The sequence below is a fragment of the Pantherophis guttatus genome, chromosome 6 (genome assembly GCF_059756535.1).
Source record: "Pantherophis guttatus breed Tessera chromosome 6, ASM5975653v1, whole genome shotgun sequence".
In the NCBI taxonomy this organism is placed as follows: domain Eukaryota; kingdom Metazoa; phylum Chordata; class Lepidosauria; order Squamata; family Colubridae; genus Pantherophis; species Pantherophis guttatus.
Window position 1 is genome coordinate 82,387,501 of NC_142068.1, and position 11,436 is coordinate 82,398,936.

Genomic DNA, 11,436 nt, shown 5'->3' on the forward strand with positions numbered 1-11,436 from the left:
AAATAAAATAAATAAATAACTAAATAACTAAAAGAACCCTTACCACATTCAGCACCTCAGGCTCAGGAACACAACCAGGTTTTTAGGGCCTTACTCACTTACCTTCACTACTGGTTCACAAACGTGAGCACACATGCCATCTCTGCACATGCGCAGAGCATCAAAAATGGGACAGGATGACATCTGGGTGGGTGAGTGGAGCCTCCCACAGCTGCCGCTACTGGTTTGCCCAAACTGGATAAAACCAGCTGAATACCACCACTGGCTAAGAGGGTTGGGCCATTGTGATCTCTGAGGGGAGGATATTCCACAGAGCTGGGTCTACTGCAGAAAAGGCTGGTCGTCTAGTTCTCACCAGCGACTTCTTTTTCTTGCTCAATCTGCTAGATCAAGAGATATCCCCTTTGCTAAAACTATTAAGTAGAGCCTACTCTGTCCAAACTTCAGCCGGCCAACAGAAAATATTAGAGCTTTTTCTAGAGACACCATTCAATTAGAGATTTCTTTCAGAAAGTATGATTTCAGTGATTGCTTCCCAAGCAACAAATTGATTGCTTCCCAAGTGTTTTCTCTTAACATAATGTTTTTTAAAGTGATTTTATGTCTTGTGGATTGCCTACAAAGCCCATATTGGACAAGTGCTTTTTTCATTAAAAAAACAAACATTTTTTTCTAAATTTATCTATGTGGTAGGAAGAGAAACTAAAAAAAGTTCATGCATAATTGTCAAACTAAATCCACAAGACTAAAACAGAAATCTAATAAAAATGTAATGCATCATAGGGTCTTACATAATCTCTCAGAGAGTGGGGGGAAGGGAGAGAAAGGGAAAGAGACACACAGAGGGAGAGAGAGACAGAGAGAAAGAGACAGAGAGAGAGACACACACAGAGAGAGACACACACACAGAGAGAGACACACACAGAGAGAGAAAGAGACAGAGACACACAGAGAGAGACACACACAGAGAGAGAGAGAGACAGAGAGAGAGAAAGAGACAGAGACACACAGAGAGAAAGACAGACAGAGAAAGAGAGAGTCAGACAGAGAGAGAGAGAGAGAGACAGACGGACAGACAGACAGACAGACAGACAGACAGACAGACAGACAGACAGACAGACAGACAGAGACAGAGAGAAATTTCGGAAGAAAAGTTAGTATAAAATGCTTGTTTCCAGCAGTCCTTCTTAATTCTTGCCTGCTGATGTAAACCCTGTTGTAATTTGCTGGTGCAGCAGTTTGAAGACTAAAGCGTGAACAAATTTTATCAAGGGTTTTTTAAAAAATTATTCCGAAGATAGTGATGTATCTCTAGCATGCTGACTGTAAATAGAAAGATGATATACATCTGCACTTTTCCCTATAGGAGAAAAGTAATATTTTACACTGCAGACATTTGTCTCTTTGTGGTCCTGAATCTTAGACATGATGATGTCCAGGGCCATCTCATCCCTCCCGGGTAAGATGGCAAGATAAATCCCCAATGCCCGCTAAGGAGAAATGTAACTGTAAGCAACAGCATGGGAAAAACAAGCTGGTCTGATGCATTTTTATAATTGACTTATGCTAGAAAAACTACAGTTACCAGCAGTGTAGTTCAATGTTGTGGAAAAAAATCCCCTCTTTTTTTCTACAAATTTTCATTGACGTTTGTAGCAGGAAATTCATTTTAGAAATGCTTCTCAAAGGGGAAGAGAATGTTATTGAAATCCTTATGGGCAGTACTTGTTACTGATATAGTAAAGAGATATGTGCCCATTGCTGGTTTTCTTTCTACAGGCATTTCTCCAGGGTTTATTTATTTTATTTATTTATTTTATTAAATTTGTATAACGCCCTACTCCCGAAGGACTCAGGGCGGTGAACAGCCATAGAATAAAACATATAAATACAAAATTTAAAATAATTTAAATTAAATAATTAAATAATTTGGCTGAACAAATTTAAAACCCCAATAATTTAAAACCAAATTTAAAATTTCCATTTAAAAAGGGGAAAGACTTAGGTCAGGCCGGCTTGATGAAATAGGAAAGTCTTGAGCGCGCGACGGAAGGTACGCAGATCTGGGATCCTCCGTATCTCCGGGGGGAGCTCGTTCCAGATAGTAGGTGCCCCCACAGAGAAGGCTCTCCCCCTGGGGGCTGCCAGTCAACATTGTTTGGCCGATGGCACCCGGAGGAGCCCCTCTCTATGAAAGCGTACCAGCCGGTAAGAGGCTATTGGTAATAGCAGGTGATCCCGTAAATAACCAGGTCCTAAGCCATGGAGCGCTCTAAAGGTGATAACCAAAACCTTGAAGCACACCCGGAAGACCACCGGGAGCCAGTGCAGTTCGCGCAGGAGAGGTGTTACATGGGAGCGCCACGTCGCTCCCGTCACCACCCGTGCGGCCGCACTCTGTGCCAATTGGAGCCTCCGAGTGCTCCTCAATGGGAGCCCCATGTAAGCAATCCCCTTGGATTTTCCTAGCAATGACATCAGTGGCTGTGAGATTCCATTGATTAATTGTTCTCACTATTAGGAAATTTCTCTTTTGTTCTCGGTTGTAGATTTTGTTTAATGATTTTCTACCTGTTACTTCTTGTCCTGCCCTCAGGGGCTTTGGAGAATAAGTTGACTCCCTGTTCTCTGTGACAGCCCCTCAAGAACTGGAAGTCTACTGTCATATCACCTCTAGTCATTGTCTTCATTAGATTAGATCAGGGGTGTCAAACTCGCATCATCACATGATGTAGTGTGACTTTTTTTCCAATGGTGGAATTTATTAATTTTTTTACTACCAGTTCTGTGGGTGTGGCTTGGTGGGCATGGCAGGGGAAGGATACTGCAAAATCTCCATTCCCACCCCATCCCAGGGGAAGGATACTGCAAAATCTCCATTCCCTCCCCACTCCAGGGGAAGGATACTGCAAAATCCCCATTCCCTCCCCAGTCCTGGGGAAAGGATATTGCAAAATATCCATTCCCACCCGACTCAGGGGTCAGACAGAGCTGGTATTTGCCGGTTCTCCGAACTACTCAAAATTTCTGCTACCGGTTTTCCAGAACCTGTCAAAACCTGCTGAATAGCACCCCTGCTTTTTTCCCCCTAACCGTAAACTTGGCATGGGCATGGCGAGCACATGATGCATCCAGCCCATAGGCTGTGGGTTTGACACCCTGGTTAGATATATCTAGTTCTCTCAATATAAATGAAGTTCCACCTGCTTTTTATTGCATCACAATGGAGTTTGTGAGGCATGCAAAGTAGGAGGAGTTTCGATCATATCATGATTGGCACTATCTTCATAGTTTTTGACCATACCCTGCGGACCACACCCTGAAATATTCACGTTAGACTTCCTTGCATGGGATTTCTTCTGACTGAGGAAATGCAGGCAGCTGGAAGACTTTGGAACAACAGAAAGGTGCATAGATTCCAGCAGGAGCATCTGCTGCCATTTTCAACAACTATCAAAGCTTGAAAACACCAATGAGGGAAATGTGGAGAAAAGTTCACAAGCCCCTTAAGAATCAGATAAAAAAAAACAAAAGAATTCAGGAACTGCAAAGCAAATTTTAGCATAGATTAATGCATCCTGTATCTGACCATATCCAACTGTGAGAGAAAAGAAAGGGGAAAGAAAATCTGTTACTTTTGACCTTTCCAAAAGCATATATTAAATTAAACCTACAGGAAACTTAGGACTGAAGACTCTACAAATTATTCTTCGAAACTCTACACTAACCAACTGTAACACATTCTTAGGGAAGTATTAAATGGTAGATATACTTGCAGTCTACGTGAAATGAGCAATGTCCTGTCATGTTACAGAAGAAAAATCATTGAACTGTAAGTGAGAAAATTCATGCTGCCTATCTCTGGCCAGTCCTTTTTCCAAATCTGCTGATAGATAGGGGAAAAAAAAGAAAAGGTCTTTTGGGAGAGGTGATCACAGGGTACAGTCAAATTAAACATGGTGGCTGAATGATGTAATTGAAACTCAGGTGGAGCAAATCATATATTCTCTGTGAAAGCCCCTCAAGTACTGGAAGTTTACTATCATATCACCTCTAGTCTTTTCTTTCTTTCTTTCTTTCTTTCTTTCTTTCTTTCTTTCTTTCTTTCTTTCTTTCTTTCTTTCTTTCTTTCTTTCTTTCTTTCTTTCTTTCTTTCTTTCTTCAATTTGTATGCCGCCCCTCTCCGAAGACTCAGGGCGTCTTAGATTAGATCAGGGGTGTCAAACTCGCGTCATCACATGATGTAATGTGACTTTTTTTTCCAGTGGTGGAATTCAATTTTTTTTACTATCAGTTCTGTGGGCGTGGCTTGGTGGGCATGGCAGGGGAAGGATACTGCAAAATCTCCATTCCCACCCCACTCCAGAGGAAGGATACTGCAAAATCTCCATTCCCTCCCCACTCCTGGGTGAAGGATCTTGCAAAATCCCCAACAGTGTTGAGGGAATTATTTGTTTAGCAGAGTGATGGCGTTGGGGAAAAACTGTTCTTGTGTCTAGTTATTCTCTATAGCGTTGTTTTGAGAGTAGAAGTTGAAACAGTTTATGTCCAGGATGTGAGGGGTCTGTAAATATTTTCACAGCCCTCTTTTTGACTCATGCAGTATACAGGTCCTCAATGGAGGGCAGATTGGTAGCAATTGTTTTTTCTGCAGTTCTAATTATCCTCTGAAGTCTGTATCTGTCTTGTTGGGTTGCAGAACCAAACCAGACAGTTATAGAGGTGCAGATGACAGACTCAATAATTCCTCTGTAGAACTGAATCAGCAGCTCCTTGGGCAGTTTGAGCTTTCTGAGTTGGTGCAGAGAGGACATTCTTTGTTGTGCTTTTTTGATGTTTTTGATGTTAGCTGTCCATTTTAGATCTTGCGATATGGTAGAACCTAGAAATGTGAAGGTCTCTACTATTGATACTGTGTTGTCTAGTATTGTGAGAGGTGGAAGTATGGAAGGGTTTCCCCTAAAGTCTACTACCACTTCTATGGTTTTGAATGCATTCAGTTCCTCTGAAGTATCACTGGAGTTTGCAGATGCTTAAAATATTTATCAGCCCAGGCAAAGACAAACCTGTTTAATACCAAGTGCAACTTCTATTGAGTCATCAAATTGTTCTTATTGCACATTAAAACCAAGAGGAGCTTCAATCACAGTGTTGTAGTCACCACCTTGACTTTTTTTTTTTGACCATTTCTTGCAGACACCTCTGTCTTTGGGTTTGGTGTCAGCATTTAATATCCTTGAGGCACATTTCTCCTGCAAAGCTACATCTCTTACAAGACTTTCAATGTAAAAATCCGCACCTTGAGATATAGCTACATGCATTCCAGGATACCAAGGATCTTACCAATTGTAACTGAACAAGTAAACTGGTGTGTATGAACAATACCTGTTCCAAATTCCAGGATGAGAAATGGGGATTGCCACCAGAGTGCTGACTTTAGTCATTGCCAACTGAACACTGATGAGGTGACTAGGGATGGACAAGAAGAACTAGAAAGCAGGAAGATCAGCCATTCTGAGACAAGGAGAGCAGAGATGTTATCAAAGTGTTTTCCAATGGCCCTTCAATTGCTATTCAGTATCTCCACACTGAGCCTCAGGGGTTTGTTCATTATTATGTACTAACTGATAACCCGGCATTGCCTGGGTACTTATTTATCCCAATCCTGTATTAGACAGGAAGAGCAACTTCACCCTGAGCTCTGATTTCGGCGAGAATTAAATTAGTTTAAAATGTTTTCCCTGTGCCCCCAGAAGCATCAAGTAAAATGATACCACCTTGTTTTTTGCTAGCTGATCCAAGATCATTCGGTATGATTTTGTCCCTGTTATATGCACTAAGATGTTCAACATTGTAGTTCTTTTCTTGTATATAATCTGCGTGAAGTATGTCAATCTCGTAGTGGTGCAAGCAGGCCAAGTTGCAATAATGTTTTCTTGATCATGGCCATAATTTTTCCTCAAGAATAATCAAAGCCTTCTTGAAAATGACCGGACTAAGTGTAATTTCTAATGTTGGATTTTCCCCCTTACCAGAGGGAGCCCCCTTGTGGAGTACTGTGAAGCTGTTACCATGGCAACTCCATTGTGCTGCACAGTAGAATCCATTTTAAAGCAGTATAGTAGACGCCATTTTAAGGCACAACAGGCTGTATCTTAACAGAACACATACCCCCAAGGGGTGTTAGGGGTGTCTTACCCACACAGTATTTTTTTCCAGTGAGTAAGTCATCTGTGTACCAAGTTTGGTTGAAATTGCTCTAGGTGTTCAGAGTTATGCTGGAACATACACACAGCCATTTTTATATAGATAGACAGGTACCTGAGACTGCTAGTTGATTAAGCACTGTGGCTCAGCATCTACTGTATCACCTTGAATGCTTTAGAGCAGGATTTGCCAACTTTGGCTTCTTTAAGACATGTGGACTTCAGTCCACATGTCTTAAAGTTCCCAAGGTTGAGAAACTCTTCTTTAGAGCAAAGCTCTTTTGGCCTCCTGATGCCAGTTCTCCAGGAATGCCCCTTTGGTCTTCTGGGTGATTCCACTTTAATTTGTTCACTCTACTCAGCTAACTTGCTAAAAACTGTATGATTTTTAATAGCAAAACTTTTATGAATATTGCATGGATGTTCATAGACCTCCAGGTCAGAAGGTCAAAGAGATGTTTATTTAAGACAGAATTGCATGTCATAGAGATACAACATCTTGTTAATTTTGTAAGATAAAAAAAATATCTCATTTTAATTTTTAGGCATCTGTTTCAGTTTTATGCATCTATTAATATTTCATATGCCTGGTGTAAGAAAGAAGAGCTAAAAGAAGATCTTTGACAATGTATTTTAACAGTTTGTGAAAAGTTAACCTCTATAAAAAATTGCAACCAAGAGAGGGTTTTAATTATTCACTTACTTATATGTTGATAATACATAATATAAAGCTGACAGACACTATATTTTGTGAATATTTTGGCAGGGTCAAAAGCACATATGCCCTTCTAAAGAATGCATTCAGGCAGAAAAGGGAAAAAAGTAAATAAGGACAGATTGTTTAATGGTATTTTTACATATATACAGTATAATAATCATGCATTTTATTTTTAAACAGCATCAAGTGTACAGCCAGTAAGATCTGAGTTAAATTACAGGTAGTCCTCGGTTTATCACCACAACTGATTCCAACATTTCTGTTACTAAGCGAGGAAGTTATTCAGGGAGTATCATCTTAATTGTATGACCTTTCTTGCTACAGTTGTTAAGTGAATCATTGTAGTTGTTAAGTTAGTAACATTGTAGTTAACATTGTAGTAACATTGTAGTAACATTGTAGTTAACGCTGTAGTTAACGTAGTTAATGTTGTAGTTAATGTTGTAGTTAACGCTGTTAACATTATAGTTGTTAAGTTAGTTAAGGGAATCTGGCTTCCTCATTGACTTTGCTTGTCAGGAGGTCACAAAAGATGATCCTATAACCCTGGGAAACAGCAACCGTCATAAATATGAATCAGTTGCCTACAATCCAAATTTTGATCACATGACCATGGGGATGTAACTTTGAACAGTCTCTAAATGAATGGTTGTAAACTGAGGACTATAATATGTATGCCAAATCAATTAACTCTGATACAACATAGTATATACATGGCATTAATCTATTATTATTATTTATTATTATTTAGCGTATGATGAGAACATGACAGAAGAGAAGTAAACATATACTTGGATGTCTAATTCAGCTGTCCAGCTAATCGCCTCTGGCATTGCTTCGTGCAATTCTTCTATGGCAGGGGTGTCAAATTTTAGGCCTGTGGGCCAGATATGGCCCACGGGGTGCTTTGATCTGGTCCATGGGACCGCCCTGGAAACAGCGAAGGACCTGTCCATGGTGGCTCTGCCAGCGAAAACAGAGCACAGGAGTGCTGCATGAGGCCTTCCCGAGCTCTCTTGTCAGCTGCGACAGTCAAAAACGGAGTCCGGGAGGACTGCGTGCAGGCGGCAGGACGTCCAGCTGGCCACACCCATCCTGGCCATGCCCACTTGCTGCCCCCCCACCCCGAGGTCAAACACAACCGTGATGCAGCCCTCAATGAAATTGAGTTTGACACTCCTGTTCTATGGAACCAGAGAGCCCACGTTGTAGGCAATCTTGCACAGTATGTTTAATATATGATATGATATGATGTGTTTGGGTTTGAGAGGATTCACTCAACTCAACTAAGCTTGGTCTACTTCAACAAATTTATTGTTAACAAAATTCAAGCTCAGTATCACATTGACCCTTATCATAGTTGAGTGAATATTTTGATTTTAATTTGTATTTATTTCCATGTTTTAATTTGGCATTATATGTATTCACTTTATAAAAGACATTTAAAGTTGACAATATTTATTTATTTATTTATTTATTTATTTATTTATTTATTTATTTATTTATTTATTTATTTATTTATTTATTTATTTTCTGTCCATCTCGTATCAAAATGACTCTGAGAAGCTTACCACATTTGTGTTGTAAATTGTTCTCCTATAACAATTTATGTTATAAATATTTTTTACAAAAGCTTCAAAAGAATGGTGAATGAATATGTAACGATCATTTTTAAATAGAGGGTTGTGCAACGTAACATCTGGTAATGGATGATACTGGCATGTTATGATTAAATGCATTGAGACCACACTTCTGCATACATTTAACCAGGAACAAATCCCATTTCAATCAACAGGACTTATTTCTGAACAGCTATGAGTAGCATCAAAAGAGATGTAATTTATAGCTTCAAGGTTATTTATTACAAGTTGTCAAGGATCTACTCAACCTAACCACAAACCCAAGGTACACACAAATATAAAAAGTGTCTTACAATCCAGTTAAGCAATTTCTGAGTACAGACCCAACATCCGTTTCAGATTCTCCAAGGCTGGCAAGCGGCAGAACGTGCTGATGTCATCACATGGGCAGCCAGGAAACCTCTTCTGCGTTTTCATAAAAGAAATACATATGTATGCAAACACAAATGTTTGCTTCAAGTGCTCTTAAAGAGAGAGTTCAGCCACTGAAAAGCAGTTCAACAGGAAACATTATGAAGGAAGTGTGAATTAGGTTAGTTAATCTGACCTATTTACAACTCCTACTTTCAGGCTCAAGTACCGTATTTTTCGGCATATAAGATGCACCGGAGTATAAGACACACCTTAGTTTTTGGGGAGGAAAATGGGGGAGGGGTGGAAATTCTGCCTACCAAATATTCATCTGGCTAGCATCCTTAGCCTGGTTAGCTTCAGCACATTAGTTCTCTGGTTTTGAGTGCTCAACACATCTTGTTAGGGCTGGAAAAAAGCTTCTAAAGCACAGCTGATCATCGGAGGGAGCTCCAGTGAAGCTCAGAAGAGGTAAGACAAGGCAGCAGCTGTTCCAGGTAGCCATTTTGGGCACCGCGCATCGCATTTTAAGTCTCCAAACAGGTCACGTTTTCAGGCGGCGATCAGCGGTGATGTGCTTTGGTGATCCCCGCAGCCTTGAAGGGCTCTCAAATGGAGGATTTGGAGGTTGAAAATGCAATGCATAGAGCCCAAAAACACAAGCCATTGTTGGTGGCAATCTCTGCAGGCAGGACGAGGTTGCACGGAGGCTGAAGGGTGGGGGCTGATGGGTGGGCGGGGCTACATTAGGAGTATAAGATGCGCCCAAATATTCAGCCTCTTTTAGGGGGGGGAAGTGAGTCTTATACTCCGAAAAATACGGTAATTCTACCTCTTTAAGCGTGGCCAAATTTTGTCCTGTAGTACGTCGGTGTGCAGCAGTTTGATTGATACACTCACCCAATTAATTCATTAATTCATTCATACAGTCATTGACTGAAATAAAGAATCTACTGAAGACTTTAGTACAGTTACCTAGTAGAATTTTGAACAAGAAAAAAAATTGAAAGGAAGCTGTTAGATTGTTTTAAAAAGTAACGGTAGCAATCATAGTGGATATTTCCTGACTTCTGGGTATCAAAGGAAGGAATTAAGGAAGTAATGGTTTCCAATTTATGTAAAATATTGTACAATAAATGCAAAATAAAGAATGCCTCGCAGACAGTTCCCTTAATGACATCCAAATGAGCCTATTTGGCCAAGAAAAGCTAACTTTGCAGAATGTAGCAAGCAATCAGTGACAACTATTACAATCCAGAAGCTTTAAGCATTTTTAACTTGCAGCATGAATATGAAGACAGAAGTGATATTGGGACAGAGGCTGGAACATCGGGAGCAGGAGAAGCTGGCTTACCTTGACCAGATTCACAGGCTATATCAAGATTGTTTTAATCATGATTTGTAAACTATCTGTCCAATCGCTTTTCCTATTGTAGACCTGGTTGTCTCTAAAATCATCAGGGAAAAGAAACTGCTACATATGCTAAGGGCTATATTATCTTTTGGTGGCAGCTTCTGGGTGGGACTTCTCTGTGGCGGGAGAGGCAAAACTCTTCTTGCCAACATTTAGAATAGAATGAATGAGCTGGAAGGGACCTTGGTGGTCTTCTAGTCCAGCCCCCTGCTCAAGCAATTACTGCAGGTTCGAATCTCGCCAAGGCTCAAGGTTGACTCAGCCTTCCATCCTTTCTAAGGTAGGTAAATTGAGGACCCAGTTGTGGGGGCAATAAGCTGACTTTGTATAAATATACAAAAGGATGAAGGCTATTGCTGAGCACATTGTAAGCCGCCCTGAGTCTTCGGAGAAGGGCGGCATATAAATCAAATAAAAAAAAAAGCAGGAGAACCTATAGCATTTCAGATAAGTGACTGTCTAGACTCTTCTTAAAAACATCCAGTGATGGAGCACCCACGATTTCTGGTGGCAAGCTGTTCCACTGGTTAATTGTCCTCACTGTTAGGAAGTTTCTCCTTACTTCCAGGTCGCTTCTCTCCTTGATTACTTTCCATCCATTGTTTCTTGTCCTGCCTTCAGATCAGAGTTGGTATTCAGCTGGTTCCGACCGGTTCGGGTAAACCGGTAGTGGCGACCTGCGGGTGGGCCAAATCCCACCCTGTATCACTGTGTTTTTGATGCTGCATGCATGTGCGGACGGAGCGTGAGAGTGAATTGCCGTGTTGTTTGTCCTCGTGTGCATGTGTCCACAGTGCATGTGAGCAAATTGTCATGTTTTGTGATGCCGCACGCATGCGCGAACGGTGCACGTACTCACATTTCCGGTGCTGGGCGAACCGGTTGCTACAGTATATGAATCCCATCTCCGCTTCAGATGCTTTGGAGAATAGGTTGAGCCTCTCTTCTTTGTGGCAGCCCCTCAAATACTGGAATACTGCTACCATGTCTCCCTTAATTCTTCTTTTCTTTAGACTAGCCAAACCCAAATGCTGTAGCCGTTCTTCATATGTTTTAGTCTCCAGGTCTTTGCTCTCCTCTGAACTGTTTCTAAGGTCTCATATTAAG

At 40.9% G+C, this 11,436-nt stretch overlaps 1 long non-coding RNA gene across 1 annotated transcript in view; it reads right to left on the reverse strand.

Annotated features, from left to right (window-relative positions):
- Nucleotides 1–5,853, reverse strand: part of LOC132709206 (uncharacterized) — an 11,416-nt gene extending 5,563 nt beyond the window's left edge. Inside the window, exon 1 of the long non-coding RNA XR_009620244.2 lies at nt 5,778–5,853. This is a non-coding gene — a long non-coding RNA (uncharacterized LOC132709206). The remainder of the gene's footprint in view (nt 1–5,777) is intronic.
- Nucleotides 5,854–11,436: the final 5,583 nt, after the last annotated feature.